General features: G+C 39.4%; 1 protein-coding gene across 1 annotated transcript in view; it reads left to right on the top strand.

Annotated features, from left to right (window-relative positions):
* PPM1E (protein phosphatase, Mg2+/Mn2+ dependent 1E) overlaps positions 1-15855 on the top strand; it is a 32428-nt gene that overhangs the window by 904 nt on the left and 15669 nt on the right. The gene's annotated exons all lie outside the window — the stretch shown is intronic.

The following is a 15855-nucleotide window of genomic DNA, read 5'->3' as shown; positions in this document are numbered from 1 at the left end:
CCCCTTTCCCCCCCCTTTGCCCCCCTTTTTCCCTTTTTCCCTTTCTTTAAAATATAATACTTCAACAGCCATTTTGTTTCCAGTGGTGGAACTTTGAAGGAAATACACATGGACTGATTATTGGAACATGCTGTAGTACAGGCAGGACATTTTTATTCCCTCTAATTTCCTCTATTTCCTGACCATTTCACAGTTCTTGTCTTTTTCTGTACTTCGCATCACAACAATCCATTTTGGAGGAAATCCTTTCCCCTGGAAGAATGTCCAAAGAAAATGTTGGGAGGTCTTCTCTGTTAATTACCAGCTCATCAGACTTGGGCAACACAAAGCAGAGGTGGGACCCAGGAGTCAGTTTGCATTAGGGGGTGGGATGTGGGAGAGTGAAAAAATCGGGGATGGAGAGGACAGAGGGGAGCAAATGCCTGATTATTTCGACCATCTTGGTCCCATATCGAGGGCTATGGTGGATGTAGAATCCCGAAGTATTTGCAGTCCTGACTCAGTGTTACTCACTGTTTCTTTCTCTTATCAGTCTCTCTCACTATTTGCCTTTAATAAATTTCAGAGAGTAGCTGCAATGAAAGAGAAATACTTTGTAACTTGGAAGTAAAATATATCAGCATGTCAATCTTCCTTATAAATGAAATGCCTGAGACATTCACATTATAAGAAAAGTGTCTTTAATTACTGTAGTAGCAAGTATGCAAATTCATCTCAATCATTCTATTAATTTTTTTTCTTTCTTTCTTTCCTTTTTGGTAAGGTTTTGCAGATACCTAAACCTGAAGAGTTACTCAGACATATCTTACTGTACATCATTGTTAACCTCCTTGCAAACCTTTTGGAACTGCTACTAAACGCCAGAGAAAAGCTTTGGTCAACGAGGTTTTAAAGCAGTTAAGATTCGCTGTTGTTTTCAGTTGGGATCACATTAATATCAACATGTACTAAAAAGGGCACATGTACTCCTCCTTTTCTAGCCTCGGTGGAGTTTGCTATCAAACCAGACGTTTTCTTTCTAACAAGATCTGTCTTGAGGAAATGGCTCTAAATGCTAATATTCGTTTGCAGTTTTTTCCATTTTCCTTCTTGCTAGGTAGACTGGGACAATACATTTTGCAGGAGGAAGAATACTGAAGGAATATTTTTTTCCTTTAAGTCATTCCTGCAGGAGAGGGAGAGTAGCAGAGATCTCAAGTCCTCCATCAAATGCAGAAAGCCCTTTCCCTCTTGTCCAGGACTACGGTTGCTTCCTCAGATGCCTCTTACTGAAAATTAATGAAATTTTCAGACTTTTATTTTTTAAGAAAAAGAGTAGATGAGAGAAATGAGACTTTAAATAAATATGTAAGTCCCCTGGATCAGATACCTTAAGAGAATATGTAATTTACCCTTCCGTGTTGTCTAAATTAAGCTCACTTTTTCCTAATATAATGGTGACTCATAGCTAAAAGGCAGGAAAGACTCATGAAGAATTGTGCAATACTGCATTATTCTTGACAAGCCATGCTAAATATCAAGAATTAATATATAGCTCTAAACAGGGGACCCGGGCAGTTTTCCTTATTGGATTTTTCAGGCCTCCTGCCACAGGCTGTCCATGTCGGTAAGAGAACGTGATCAATCTTGTCTTTGAACGGCAGAGCGAGGTGGATTTGCATTCTTGTGTGCGTTGTTTTCCCTTTGTTTTCTGGTTACTTGAGCTTATGTCTCTCTTGTCGTAAGCATTTTCTTTTACTGCCATCTAGCCCAGATGAAGGTGTATCAGTGCTCAGGCTCCAACCCTCCTATACTTTATTTGGGGATGAATTAATTCTCTCGCTGTCTTTGGTACTAATAAAAATCTAGAAATCAAACGCATGATTTCAGCAAAAATGTGGCATGGCTGAGGATTACATAACCAGCCCTGATCAAAAAGAACAGGTTGAGTATTAGAAAACGGAGTTTTGATAAAAGGCTGAGATTTTTGTCACCAGTCCATTATTGTTTTTTAACAAAGCTCTAACATATTATACTTTACTTTCCCTGATCCCCGAGTTCATATTGCTGCCTTTGCATTCCTCCTTATTTCATATTACTCCAGTTTATTAGTCTAATTGGAATTAGGATTGAAATAGAAAAGCACAGCTGATGAATGTATGTCTAGCCATTAAAGACAGTGTAGGACTGAACATGCCTCTCTTCTGCATATATAAAAATCTACAATATTTTACACTTCTAAAGACCTTTGGAAGTTTGGGTTTGGTTTTGTTTTTTTTCCCCTCTTCATACTAAAGGGAATACTTGAGTCTAATTATGCAAGGTGCTTCATTTGCATTTCTGGAAGGTTTTAGTGTCTTCAGCTCACGCCAGTTCAAGCCCCTAACTTTTCATTCTTGGTAACTTCAGGAAAGATTTGGACCTAGATTACTCTTTCCATACCCCCTGTAGTTTTCCATCTGCTTTTTACAGTACTATCTAGCATAAGATTTTAGAATAATGTCTGTGACTACCCAGATAAAGTAGGATTCTCTCTGTATTCTCTGTATATTATGGGAGCAAGTGCTAATCGTCTGTCCCATGGACAGCACTGATGTTCCTGGTTTGTGACCACAGCTCTCATCCTACTAACCCGAGACAAAGAAACAAGAAAGTCCTGAAGCGCTGTGGAACCCAGGAACTCAAAACAGGAGAGAGGCAGACAAGGAGTTCACTAAAGTCACTACAATAATATTTCATTAGATAGTCTTAATTTTGTAATATGGTGTCCTTTCCCAGCACCTTCCATCCAAGGATTAAAGCATAGTTTCCAGGGATTAATGAATTAAATTTCATGGTACTCTTATAAAGTCTGAAGGCAATAAACCTATCTGACGCCTAGATGGATGGATGTGTAGAGATTAAATGATTTGCTGGCAGAAGTGTCACTTGTCAGATGCAGAACTGGGAGCAGTGCTCAGTCTCCTATCATACAACATCTTCCAATTTACTACCGCTGTGTTGTTATAACTTAAATCTTGCTTTAACAATAACTTTTCTTATGTTATCTCCAAGCTCAGCTGGTGTTCCTAATCTCTTTTTTTCTTGCTATACTATCGTCTATCTAACCAATCACAGTTATGTCTTTCATGTCGACTCCATGCATCATTAAAAAGCTCACTCATGCAGGTGCACCACCTGTATTTTTATTTGAAAACTATCTGCCCTTGAGGCAATCTTTGTGCTGCCTGGCTGTACTTCTGATAGATCCAATTGCATGCTATTAGCAGTCTTTTTCAGCTAAATCCAGAAAAAAAAAAATAATTCATTGCTATTTTTCAATGTGGATTTAGAGTACTGATTTTGTTTTATTTTTTGACAGTTAAAAATTCTTGCAGTCTCATGGCTCTTCTCATGGTCCGTCTAAACTCTTCCACAGACTTCTCTGTTCCAACTAAGAAAACACACTTGTATTTAATGTTTACTCAATTGCTTCCTCCTGAATTTGTTCTTCTGTGATTACATAATTACTTATTCTAGTTTACTGCTGCCCTGAGTCCAGAACTGTGCCTTTCGGAGGCCTCTTTGTTTCTTTAGTTTTTCAAGGCCATCATCATTAGTAGAGTTGGTACTGGCTGAGTATTTTAGGGGCAGAATTGTTGGAATTTTTTATTTTCAAAATACTACTTGGCACAGTGTTTGTCCTTTCTGGGTTAGCTGCATGTTTTTGTGTGACCTTTGATCTTCCAGCTGTTTTGGTAATCTTTGCTCTTCCTTTTCCCAATGAGTTTGTGGTGATTGTTCCTATTTAAACACATACACATGTGTATGTAGAAATGTATATGTATTTCAGCTACAGATGTTGAATATTTTCCTTCAAGTCAGTGTCTCAGTATGAAGCTAAAAAATGGTGAGAGAAGGATGATGTAGATTGGGGGATGAGACATCAAGGTAGACAGACAATTCTAACCATTCTCATTTTTATTGAAAATCCTATCATAGGTGTAGTAAATCAAGATGGTATTCACATTATTATGGTTAAATTTTAGCATGGATATCCTCAGTTGCTGTATAGATTCCTGCTGTTCTTTCTAGCATGATCCATTTTTTGCTGTTTGTTCAAATCAGTCGTGTAATGTTTCTATCCATGGTTAAAAATTTGCTGTTTTTCATCCAAGGTAGCTTGTATGTCAGGGCTGGTAGAAGTAATAATTTATTTTTAGACTCTAAATCATTTGGGAATGTATAAAGCACTGTAGATATAGAAGATAATACTTTGTCTCCAAAGGTTCCTTATTTTTTATTAACGTTTTAATTTCATATTCTCTCTGTCTGCATATCACTTACTCCCTGAATATGTATTACCATTGTAATTGATATTGTGACTCCTAAGTAACTCTCTTAACTGCTGATTATAACCGTGACACTGCTCCATTTGAAGAAGCTTTGAGCCTACTCATCACTGTGGGTGAGTCAGTCCTCACTAGTGTATTATTTACAATCCTGGTTCATGGAGCTTCAAACAAGTTCTGTTGTGTTTGAGGAAGATGTCTTCTGATCTGAGTAAGTTTTTGCCAGATCCTGAATTAACTTCCAGATAATGTGGCTTGTTTGCATTTGTTTATGTTCCATAGCAATAAAAACCGGAGCTTTACACATGTATTACGTGACTTCAGATTCTGCTGCACGTTTGGCTGTACACACGATGGACCTGCACTGGGCAATGGCCAGACGAAACCACAGATTTTCATGCCCTTTCCACTTTTATTTTACTCAGACTCATGTTGTCTACAGGCTATTGTGCGCTGCCTCCTTTCCTGAGGTATTATGTAACAGATTCTTTCTTCTATTTAGAGCTCGTCTGTCTTCTGAAGATGCCACAGGTTTCATAATAAACTTACAGGAAAAGATAACAATCTTCTTTGGTGGGGGGAATAGAGAGAAAGAAGAGCTGTTGGGTTATTCTTACATGAGCTGCAATACATTGGGGGCAGCGTTATCGCCTCTGAGGTGGGTGAAGTGGATGTGTTAATCCAACATTGCTCATACAAAATAAAATGGAACAAATAAGATTTAAGAAAAGACTGATTCTTTTGCATAAACAAAGCCCCAAGTTTTGGTGAATAGGCAGGTAGAATTTGTGTTGTACTGAGAGGTCCATGGTAGAGAAACAGTGTCTGTAATCTCGTGAGATTTACTTTGTAACGTCATAGCTATAAAAGGGGACAGCTCTTATTTTCAGTTGACCTTATAAGAGTGTTTGGAATGCGTACGCAGATTTGTTTTTAAATGCTGCTGGAAATAATTTTAGGACATGTTTTTCCGAGTTTGAAATAATTCACTGTACCTTTCAGGATGGGAAGGAGGCTACAGCACTGCAGACTCGTTCGAAATCCTCAGCTTGTTCAGAATCAATTCATATAGCCTTTGTGCGCAAAAAGAGCTATATATAGATGCATACTGCAGGCAAGCTGTATGTTACGCAGGCTCAGGACCTGTTTTACCCAAAGCAAAAGCCATATTCTTTGTTTTTTGAGCGTGGTCACTCCTGTGACATACGGCATCTTCAGTAGCACTGTCTCGGTACAGTCAGGGCGCCGGTTTTAAATGGGCCTCTGAACTGGGAGGGTGGGGAAGCGAAGCCAAGGAAGGGGCAGTGGGGACACGCAGAGATCTGTGTCACTTGAGCCTGCTTGATGGTCTGGATGCTATGGCTCATTCCGTGTGATGGAGCCGCTTTCAGATGCCTTAATAACCTGACACAGCCTGAAAGTGGTATTTCCTCCCCCCACCCCGCTATTTCTTTAGTATTTGATAGAAAGAGGTTTGTTTGTGGTTTTTACCTCTCCAGGTTTTCATTGTTTTTTCTCCTTTTTTACTCCTTAGAGATGCTACAATTTGCAGCATTTCCTGCTGTAAATAGATCCATATAGAAAGCGGAAGGTGGACTATAAAAGGAAAACTGTTTGATTTAAGCTTATGTTGCTACTACTCCCCCAGTTCTCTTTGCAGCATTTAAGTGTAAATCTCCTTGTCATTTGTGGGCATGGTTCTCCTTGTGAATCGACTGTGTATAGTGAATTTCACACTGGTGCGGTCCCCCATGATGTCAGTACCAGGTGGGAAAGGAAGACATTTCCTCATATTTCCCTAAAATTTCTACCCAGACATAGCTCAGCAGAGGCATGTTATCCCATCAGTCAATCAAGACTGATATTTGAATGCATCTTTTAAACCAGAAAGAGCATAAACTCAGCTACTGTGTTTAAAATAATTTGTCAAATATTGTCAGGATAATTTCTGTCCCTGCTGGTTTTTGTGTGTTCAGTGTTTCATGATATGATCTCTTAAAGAGGCACAGAGGAGAGATGGGACTTGGGCTTTCCATGTTCCACCCTTGAACGTGAAGTTGGATTTGCCATTGTAAAATGTAGTTAAGATCTGTGACTTTCTTCCAGCTGAAGGTATAGAGCCACGCTAAGTAACATCAAAATAAATAAGTTCTGGTTAATAATACTAAATAGCAGTTTGAATGTGACCTGTTCAATCAAATCAAAGTCTGTGCCTTTTTTAACATTTTTTTAATGATGTACTATATTTGGAAGACTCTCTCTTACCTGTTCTTACCGAATGTGGTTACTGAAGATGGATAGCAGTACGTTTGGCTGTTGTCTCTTTAGGAAATCTTCTAAACCAGGATTGGAAGCAAAATATTTTACAGCCTGTGGAAAAAAAAGTCTGAAGGCTGCCATTGTGTTGTTCAGGCAAGAACAACTGAAAGCCCTAATGCATTTTATCTGCCGTTCTGTTCCTCAACACTATAAATAATTCCGATCTGTTGGCTTAACTACTACTGGCAACTGTTATTTATTAAGAATGACTGAAATAACTATGTGGCTCAGTAGAACAGAATGCATCAGGGACTTTAATGTGAAGTAGAATAGTTAAAACATTTTGATTATCCTTTAAAGGAAAAACCTAAACCCCTAAACCTGCCAATATTCTTTTCAGTTCTGCAAAGGACAAGTGACAGTGGGAATTAGGATGTGATCTTTCCTGAGTAAGTAAAGGTTTATTCCTTTAAAAGAGCACACACTCTGATCTTAGAGCCCCATTTACCCCTCTGCTGTCTTTTTCTATGGGCATCGATGTCAGTAATTTTGAAATTCCAATAAATTTTTTTAATTTGGCCCACTGTATAATGTTTGAATGTACTTGTAGTTATACGTTTATCTGTGAAATTATTTTTAAAGGTGCTGTATAGTCTTTTCACATTTGCTTTTAATTTTATTATCTTGCATGTCATGCTCAAAAGAAAGTAGGTAAAAGAGCAGCAGTATTTTCTGGTGATCAGTGCAAGCAAATTGCAATTCTCTTCTTCCATTCCCAGTTTAGGGTTAATTAATAAGACTCAGTCCTTCTTGGGTACTGTTCATCATTAGAGTTGAAATTACTTTCCAAAGGTCAAGATCATTATCCCTATTTTGCAGACAAAAAAAATAATTAAGTGATTGGAAGGGCTAAGATCAGGCAGGGTATTGCTAGAGCAGAAACAGAATATGTTGGTACGGAGTGGCAGATATTTGGCTGTACATCATAAGATGTATTACTGTATAACACCAGAATGCTTTTGCAAGTCAACTGATTATAAATGGTGCGTTTGGAATAAATTTTTTATCACAAAAGAGTTGACATCCAGGACTCAGATGACTAATTATCTAATCTTACATCTGGCATAAACACCCGAGCCATTTGTATGATGAACTGCGTTTCACGAGAGTGAGAAGAGAGTGAGAGAACATTCTCTGCTGACTCAGTGGTCATAAATCTTCTGGGGTGTGTTTTGCCTTATATTTGATATTTGTTCAATGGGTTGAAAGAAGTTAAGTGATCAAATGTCATTTGAAAATCCTGGCCTGCAGCTTTTATTTTTTCTCATTTACATGAAGACAAATATTACAATACAGGCACAATTATTTAGGGACTAGGTCTGTGTGGTGTTACTGCAAGCTGTTCATTTGAATGGGCACGGTAGATTCATTATCTTCACCCTTTTTTAAAGAAGTCATTTTACATTTGTTTGCCTTGATGGTGTGCGGTAGAGATGCAAATGAAGAGAGTGGTATGTGCTGCTGTGCAGCGTTTTCTTTCATTTGTTTGAAATTAAGTCATTAACTATAACAACACAATACATTTTTCTTTTTGACTAGGTAATCGGAGGACTTTGGCATGTTAATCTGATCTGAAATAAAATAGTTGCTCTGTATTGGGTGATTCTTACTTAACTTTTATTTCTGGACGCGTCAAATTTGTATGGTATGGTATATCTCTTCAGGTTAAGGGAAGTATCGATGAAAGTTTATTTCTAACAGAGAAAAAAAAATAAAAGATGAATCCGTGGTAAGTAAATGTTAGGCCTGAACTTTGAGGGGCAAAGCATGCCTGCTGTAACAGTTTCCTGCAATATGAACTTTTCTAGATAGTGTGTCATTAATATTTTAGGGTAAGGAGAGAAGTCATCAAAAACTCGAGCTAGAACATAAAATACCTAAAATAAAAGGAATATAGGCAAGTATCTTCAGAGCAAGTTTGGACACCCTCATTGATTTTTAGACGGCATCTCATTCTGGCTTGACAAAACACAGAATTTATAAATTAAATCTTATGTATACTGTGTACGGTTTTATGCTGATGCTGGCACACTTTCAGATGTAAAATTAAATTACTTTTTCCCATAAGGCAGCATAGATTGAAGCCTGGATTCCTTTCTTTGCTAATGGAACTAGTAGAAAGATATTGAATTATGCTGACTTTCAAATTGACTGAGAGCCAGAGAGAGAAAAATCAATGACATTTTTCATGTCCTGTAGAGCTTTTAAACAGGCCTCAGTCTAGCAGGGAAACTCACTATGAGATAACTGTTGTTGACATTGGTTTTCCAGTTAAGAAATGTATTTCTTCGGGTAAACATGCATCTTGCATAGATGTAGGCTTCGTTACCATTCCAGACAGGGAGATGCTAAGTAGGCAGTGACTGGTTTTTGGAATGGCAGTCAGAAGACTCCGGTTACAACGTATGTGTGTCACTGAAATGCTAAGCATTTCTGTTGGAACAGAGAATGCACTGCCTAAATGTGCAAGTTAATCCCTGTAAAACAGTAACAACAAAACACAGAAGGATCTTTTATCTCAGTATAAATTCCTGAACGTCACATGTGTGGGTAATTCCAATAAATTATATTTATTCTGATTAATTAATGATAGGGTAAATACAGACAGATTGATTTTTTTTATTTTTTTTTTTTTTTTACTATGTGTTTGCATTTACACAGCGGAACCTTAAAGATCTAAGCTTTATAATAAATGCCTATCAAATACATGGCTTGCTGGTATTTTTCAAATTTTATAGTAATGTTTTTCTAATTTTCTAAAATGTTTTTTATAGCAGTAATTAAAATTTTACCAAATACTGCCCAATCCCTCAGAATCTTGCTGCTCAGACAGAGAAGGTTCTGATTTAGATAGGGGGAGACTGCTGTATAGCTACATCCTTGACATCTCAGTATTGTAGCTGAGATTCATGGATTCCAGTCCATTTCTGTAATAAAATGATTTCTCTTTGCATTCCTTCAAAATCTCAGCTTACCTTTCTTTTAATAACAGATGGATATAATACAGCTGTGAAGGACTCTAGTCCTGGAATATGATTTTCAACAGCAAACTTTGTATCTTCAATTTTTGGACGTAATGAAGAAAACTATCATACAGTCACTTCTGGGAATTCAATTTCCTGGAGTAATTTGGCTTTCAGCTCCTGGAAGATTCATCTTGGGGTTTTAAGCGTTGTTCATGTTATAGTAGATGACTTCTGCCTTTTTAAAAGCAGCCTCTAATACAGGTAGCATCAGCTCTACAGAGATTGAAATAGAAGTAATCTCAGAACTGCCATGTGATGAGAACGAGTTAGAGAAATCATCGAATTAGGCTTCAATGACAATATACAGACTAGCTCAGTAGAAGCTGGTTTATGTAGTTTGGATTCTTCACAGCTCACCCCTTCAGTGTCAATCGCATTTTAGTGACAGTCATTAAATCACAAATGCTTATGACTGGTTTGTGGTCAGCAACCATTTATTTTTTTAAATGTACGCTAGCCTTCATGACATTGTACCTCATCAGAGAGACAGAGGTGACCTTTTTATTATGTCCTGCTTACGTTTTGTTAGCTTTATGTACTGTCATGTGCACTTACCCCTCCAGAGAAAGGACTTAGTGACTTGCTATGCAGCAGAAAATGGATTGGATGTCTCAGTCTAATTCATGCATCGAAGACAGCATGGTAAAAGTCAAGGGATTCCCTTAATGGCTTGTATTGTCAGATAAAATTCTAGTAGCATCATTCCAAGAAGTTGATTTCCGAAGTCTGGTTTGTAAGGGAACAAGGCTTTTGTGCTCGCTCAGTCTGTCTGCCTGTCGGGTTCCTCCCACTGATAAGCTTAACCTTGCAGGCCAGTTTCAATCAAAGTCAAAAGACGGGGCAAAGGCTGAAAGATAAGTGAATGCCTGTCAATTTTCTGAAGGCTGGTGGCAGGGTGGGTGAGAACGGCCCCTCCAAGGTGAGGATAGGGAGGGCTGAGCCCCGAGGGGTCCATCTGGCAGCGTGGGAGGGCCAGCCCGTGCCCAGTAAAGCGGATGGTGACATGGGGGGCTGCAGGGACATCCAGCCCCGCTGCCCAGGGAGTCAAGGGGCCGAGCGAGCCCATCTGCGGGGCGCCTGGCCTTGCTCTCCCTGCAGCCGGTGCTGTGGCATCTCTTACTTGCCTTTATTGAGCTTCTGGTGAGAAAGGTGTTGGCAGGAGTGTGCTAGCGAGCCTGTTAGACATCTTCTGAAACACCTTGGTGCGGGAGAGGTTGAGCGCGTGTGTGAAGGCAGCTGGAAAGGGGCCGGATCTCAGGTTTGGCATCCCTTCGCACATCTGCTGCCAGCTGCTCTGGACCGCGGAGCCTGGGAACCTGAGCTGCGCTCGCCCGCAGCGCTCCGGCGGGAGAAAGGAGCTAGGATTTCCCTTTGCGGCCAGGTCTCCCAGGTAGTCAGATAAAAGAATATGTGAACCATGCTCTTGCAATCATGCTTTCACGAACTATTCTTTTTTTCTTAATTTACTTTTTTTTTTTTGCCCCCCAGTATCATGCCAGTATTTTAATTTTGCTCTCTGCCCTGATTTTTTTTTTTTTAATTAGTTTGATATGCCATGCAGCACTTTCTCTACCTCCTTATGTATAATATCCTATCAAAAACCCCAGGTAGATGCGTGCAGCACCTGAGGTCTTTTATGGGATCAGTGCCAACGCACTCATGATCGAGTTCTGTGGTTTTGCAAATGTTTCCCATCAGACTGCCAGAAGTGATTTCCAGGAGGTTTCCATTCATATCCATTTCACACATCCTTTATTAGAGAGACTATTTTGTTGACTCCATTTCATTAAAAAATGAGGAGAGAATTTGAACATTTTTTAAATCACAGATCTTAATTTGTGAACAAGTCAAAACCAATGTCTGACTTGTAATAGTTAACAAGTGATAGTTAACAGGTTGTTTCCAAAGGCATTTAAAAATTGTTGTTCTTTTGGCGTTTGTTTTTTTTTTTAAAGGTGGTTATTTTAAAATTGAGACTATGAAGTATTTTTACCTATCTTAGTCATAGCTGTCAAATACGAGGCTTCATAAAAGGTTCTATTCTATTTTACGAGATAGACTTTCAGTTATTGCAACTAAGTTGAGAATTTGTATTATTCACCATCAGCAAAATCTTCGAGCCTAGTAAGAACTTGCAAAAGGAAATTATTGTTCCTACAAAAGTAATTTCGTTCTCATTCAGTATATTTATCTGTGGAGTCTTTAGGATGTTTCTGAGACCTTGGGCTCTGTAAATGGTTTCACAAGTAAGATACAGCTATTACAAAATAAATACAGTCACAAATGCTGAAAGTCTGATTGCTGTGTTGAAGCATCTTAATCCATCTGTTGAAGGTGTTAATCTGATTAGCCGTGCATCTGTTGGGTTTGGGGGGGATTTTATTTTGATGTCCAGTTAAGATAGACTTAACTGCAGGAAAATATCTCTATAAACCTGATCATACTCTCTCAAATATGGTGCAATGCAAAAGGTTAAATATTTGGTAAGAAAGAGGTAGCACTGCAGTGTCTGTATAGAATACGGGCATGGCAAACACATCAGAAAGAGTGTATTTTTGTGATGATTGTGTATTATATTTCTGTTGCTTACAACTGTCGCTGCAAGGACAGAAGCATTTTGAATGTGACCAGGCAGCTGTCTCTGTGAAGCCTATAGATAGCAGCTTCCTTGTGTAGCACATTTTCAGCTCCTTCAAACAGATTTATCAAGCATCTTTACTGTCTCAACGCTGCCAGCTCAAATGACTTCTCAAGGAGCTTTGGTTATGCAATCTTTGAAAAGGTGCACTGTTTTTTCTGTTTGTTTCTTTTTTTGGTGTGTGCTGGTTTGTTTTTGGTTGTTTTTTTTTTTTTAGTAACTCATTGCAGCAGCTAAAATCTAGTGCAGGGTTTCACGAAGTGTTAAGGAAAAAAAAAACCATACTCCATTTGTCCACTGTGACCAGGCTTTAAATAAGCATCAAAACTTTGACCAGCTGTGCAAAGCAGCAGAACAGGACAGGGCAGGGCAGAGCAGAGCGGGGAGCTTGCAGGAGAGAGAGATGCTTTGTGAGTAAGGAGAGGAGAACCTACAGAGGCTGGAGCTGGAAATAGAATATTAGATAATACATCCATAATCATTTTGGGGTCTAAGGACTGAATATTCCTCCCCGCGTCCTTCTCTGAGTCCTGTCTGACTGACAGGAGTTAGGAGACAGAAGCTGGTACCCTGGATGGCCACTGAAACAGGAGGCAGCTGAGGGGAGGGCTGGGTAAACAGCCAAAGGACCTTCCCGAAGAATTTCTCTGCTCATTACTGCTGCAGTTCGCAGCTTGGGAACTTTCAATAATGAAGACTTTAAAGGCTTCTTCAAAGATCTTCCAGGCTTTATCAGAAGCTCCATCTGGAAGAAGTCTCATGAGACTTAGGAGTGTTTTGTAAATACAGGCTGGGGACAAATGAGGCTTTTCTTAAATTGAATCTTGCAAAACTTGCTTTCTAACAAGAACTTGCAACAGGCCACATTAACACAGGAGTGTTTACCAAACCGCATCCCTAGTGTAATGCCTTTTGGAGGGGGTGCAGTTAGCTTGTCATCCCTACAAAGTCTCTGACTAACACAGTATATTACAGGCCTTATTGGGAATGTGCTGGACTTGGTTCTTTTCAGGTCATGGTCTTGGTCTTGGATTACCGTGTGAAACTATATACGATGCTTTATACTGTTTGCCTGAGGATTTGTTTTGTGTTTCAAACAGATTGAATAGCATTTCTATTTAAATCATGTTTCATTCTAACTAAAACAATTGGTGTTCTTTAGAGTCAGGGGATTCCCCAGGTAATAGGAACATCGTATGGTTTGTGATTTACCGACCATTTTGGACTTTGAAAGGCGCCACTACGTTTTGGTCCATTTTTCCTGCTTTGTTTGGGTTAGTGATGCCTCATCACTTACAGCAGACCATGACACTGTTAAATATTTTCAGCACTGGTGGCCCTTGATTGTGTATTTTGGTCAGGGGCAGTAATGTGCCTGTAGCATTGTTTTTCTATCAGCAGTGCTAATGCTCCCGGAACACCAGCATTATCGAGTTTTTAGAACTTGATGTCTGTCCTTCCTGGTTTTCCCCTTTAGAGATGCATCAGCTTTTCTAAAAATGTTGATGTGGTGCAGTTGTTTGTGACTGTGCGTGCCTAGAGCTGTTGTTTGCCTGTGTATTCCACTTAGCGCTTCTGGCAGCGTATGAAAACAGAGAATATGGAGCGAGAAAAAAGTATGAAAGCTCCATAAATCTTGTATAGATTGAAAATAATCTCCCACTATCATCTTGATGTTTTTCACTTCAGTTGTGCTCTTATCCAGAAATCTCAGAGTATTTTACCAACACTGAAATAAGCCTTCTACAGCCTTCCTCCTCTCCCCCAGGAAATGACATTATCATCCCTTGTTTGTAGATGAGGAATCCAAGGTCTGAGTGGTGAAGTGACTCGTCCAAGGTCAGCTGCTGAATTAGTGGCACAGCTATGAATAGACGGAGGCATTCTAGCTCTCAGCTCTCTGCTAAACGAGATCGTGCCCTCCCAGTTTCAATTTGTCATAACTTGATGACTAATAACGTTTGAGCATCTAGAACGTGGCAGAAGAATTTATTTTCAGGAGCCGACAGGTAATCCTTAGTTACGCCAGCAGCGAGATGCAATGCACCTCCCGTGTCCCCATGGATCCTGTCTGCTGCTACTTGCTTTGTGTAAAAGATGTGAGGACAGATGAGGACAGGTGAGGACTACCAGTGTGGCAAAGTCTGCTCACTCGAGTGGGGGTCTTTGCTGTTTTGTGGGATGCTGTGGGTGCTCACCTGAACGTTCACTTTGGTGATAAAAACAAAGATCCTAGGCCTGATTCTTCTTTTGTCTTGGTGCAACAGTAATGAAGCGTCCTGATACCAGTTTGGTTTCAACGTCTAATCTAGTTTAAAAGAAGTAAAAAAAAAAACCAAACCCTCCAGTGCAGCCTGCTATTCCTTGAAGGGGAAAAGTGATTCAAATAAAGTCCTCTCAGGAGCCAAGTAAGAGAAGTAAATTTTGAGTTGTGCTAGTGAGGAAGAGGAAGTCATCTGTCTGCATCTGGTCCCTTCCCTGCTTACATGGCATAGTCCTGTAATGGCTACATAAGAAGCTTTGTGCTGAACAAATGTCAAGGGCAATTAATTCTTCAGCAGGCAGCTGTTATTATTAGGACGGAAAGTGGCTGGACATAGAAGAAAAGCCTTCAGTTGATTTATTTTCTCTACCTTTTCCACCAAAATTGTGAAGTTACTCAAACCCCAATGGTGAACTTTCATCCAGTAAGAATTTGAAATTTGCCACCTCTCTTTTTATTTTTTATTTTTTAGAAGGCGACCTTATATTAGATCTAGAGCACAGAGGAATAGCTCGGAGAAAATGTTTGGAAAGTCTTCACCACTTTAATGCTATCAGGAAGAAGCAGAGTTGTGTGTTAAGCCGGTAACATAATAATATGTGGGCTGAGTTAAGCCCACTTCAGACTGTTTTTCTCAAACTTAATTGATGGAAACGGCCCACTTTTAGGCTTGATTTATTACCTTAGAGGACTTATTCCAGGATTGCTGCAATGCAACTGTGGGTGTTCTAAACACACCCACGCTGCCAGAGAATCAGGAAGGATGTGCTTAAAATCCTCTAATTTATCTAATAACATCTTTAGCAGCTTTTTGTGTAGGTTTAGTATTGTAATGGAAATTCACTCTTTGGCTGGATAAAGAGCTCCTGTGTGAAATTGCTAGCACTGGCTGTAGGGATGTAAATAGCATTTGGAGCTGATTGGGGAAATACTCTGACCAGCTACATACACTAAGAAACGCACCTTTCAATTTTGTAATCCGTCACTACTGTTAAAATATTATCTAAAATTTCAGATAAGAATGTTCATGACTCTAGGTCTTGATGGACGTGGCCTTCCCACCTTCCAAGCCCAGGCAGAGCAGAGGTTCCTTGTGTCGGGACATATTTTTTCTCTGCTGTTTAGGTCTGAGTGTCTAATTTAACAACGTGGATGCCTCAGTTATTAACCTGGTTCCCTCTCTGCTCATCAGTTGACGTTCCTGAGCGGTTGTTTATACGTAAAAGTTATCCAGTTAGAAAATGAATCAGTTTGGTTTTCCTAAAGAGTTCCAGCACTGAGCTGGTGAGGGTAAGCCTT

This window comes from Athene cunicularia (genome assembly GCF_003259725.1).
Source record: "Athene cunicularia isolate RWA chromosome 19 unlocalized genomic scaffold, athCun1 chr19_part1, whole genome shotgun sequence".
Lineage (NCBI taxonomy): Eukaryota > Metazoa > Chordata > Aves > Strigiformes > Strigidae > Athene > Athene cunicularia.
This window is presented reverse-complemented; position numbering and strand designations above follow the sequence as displayed.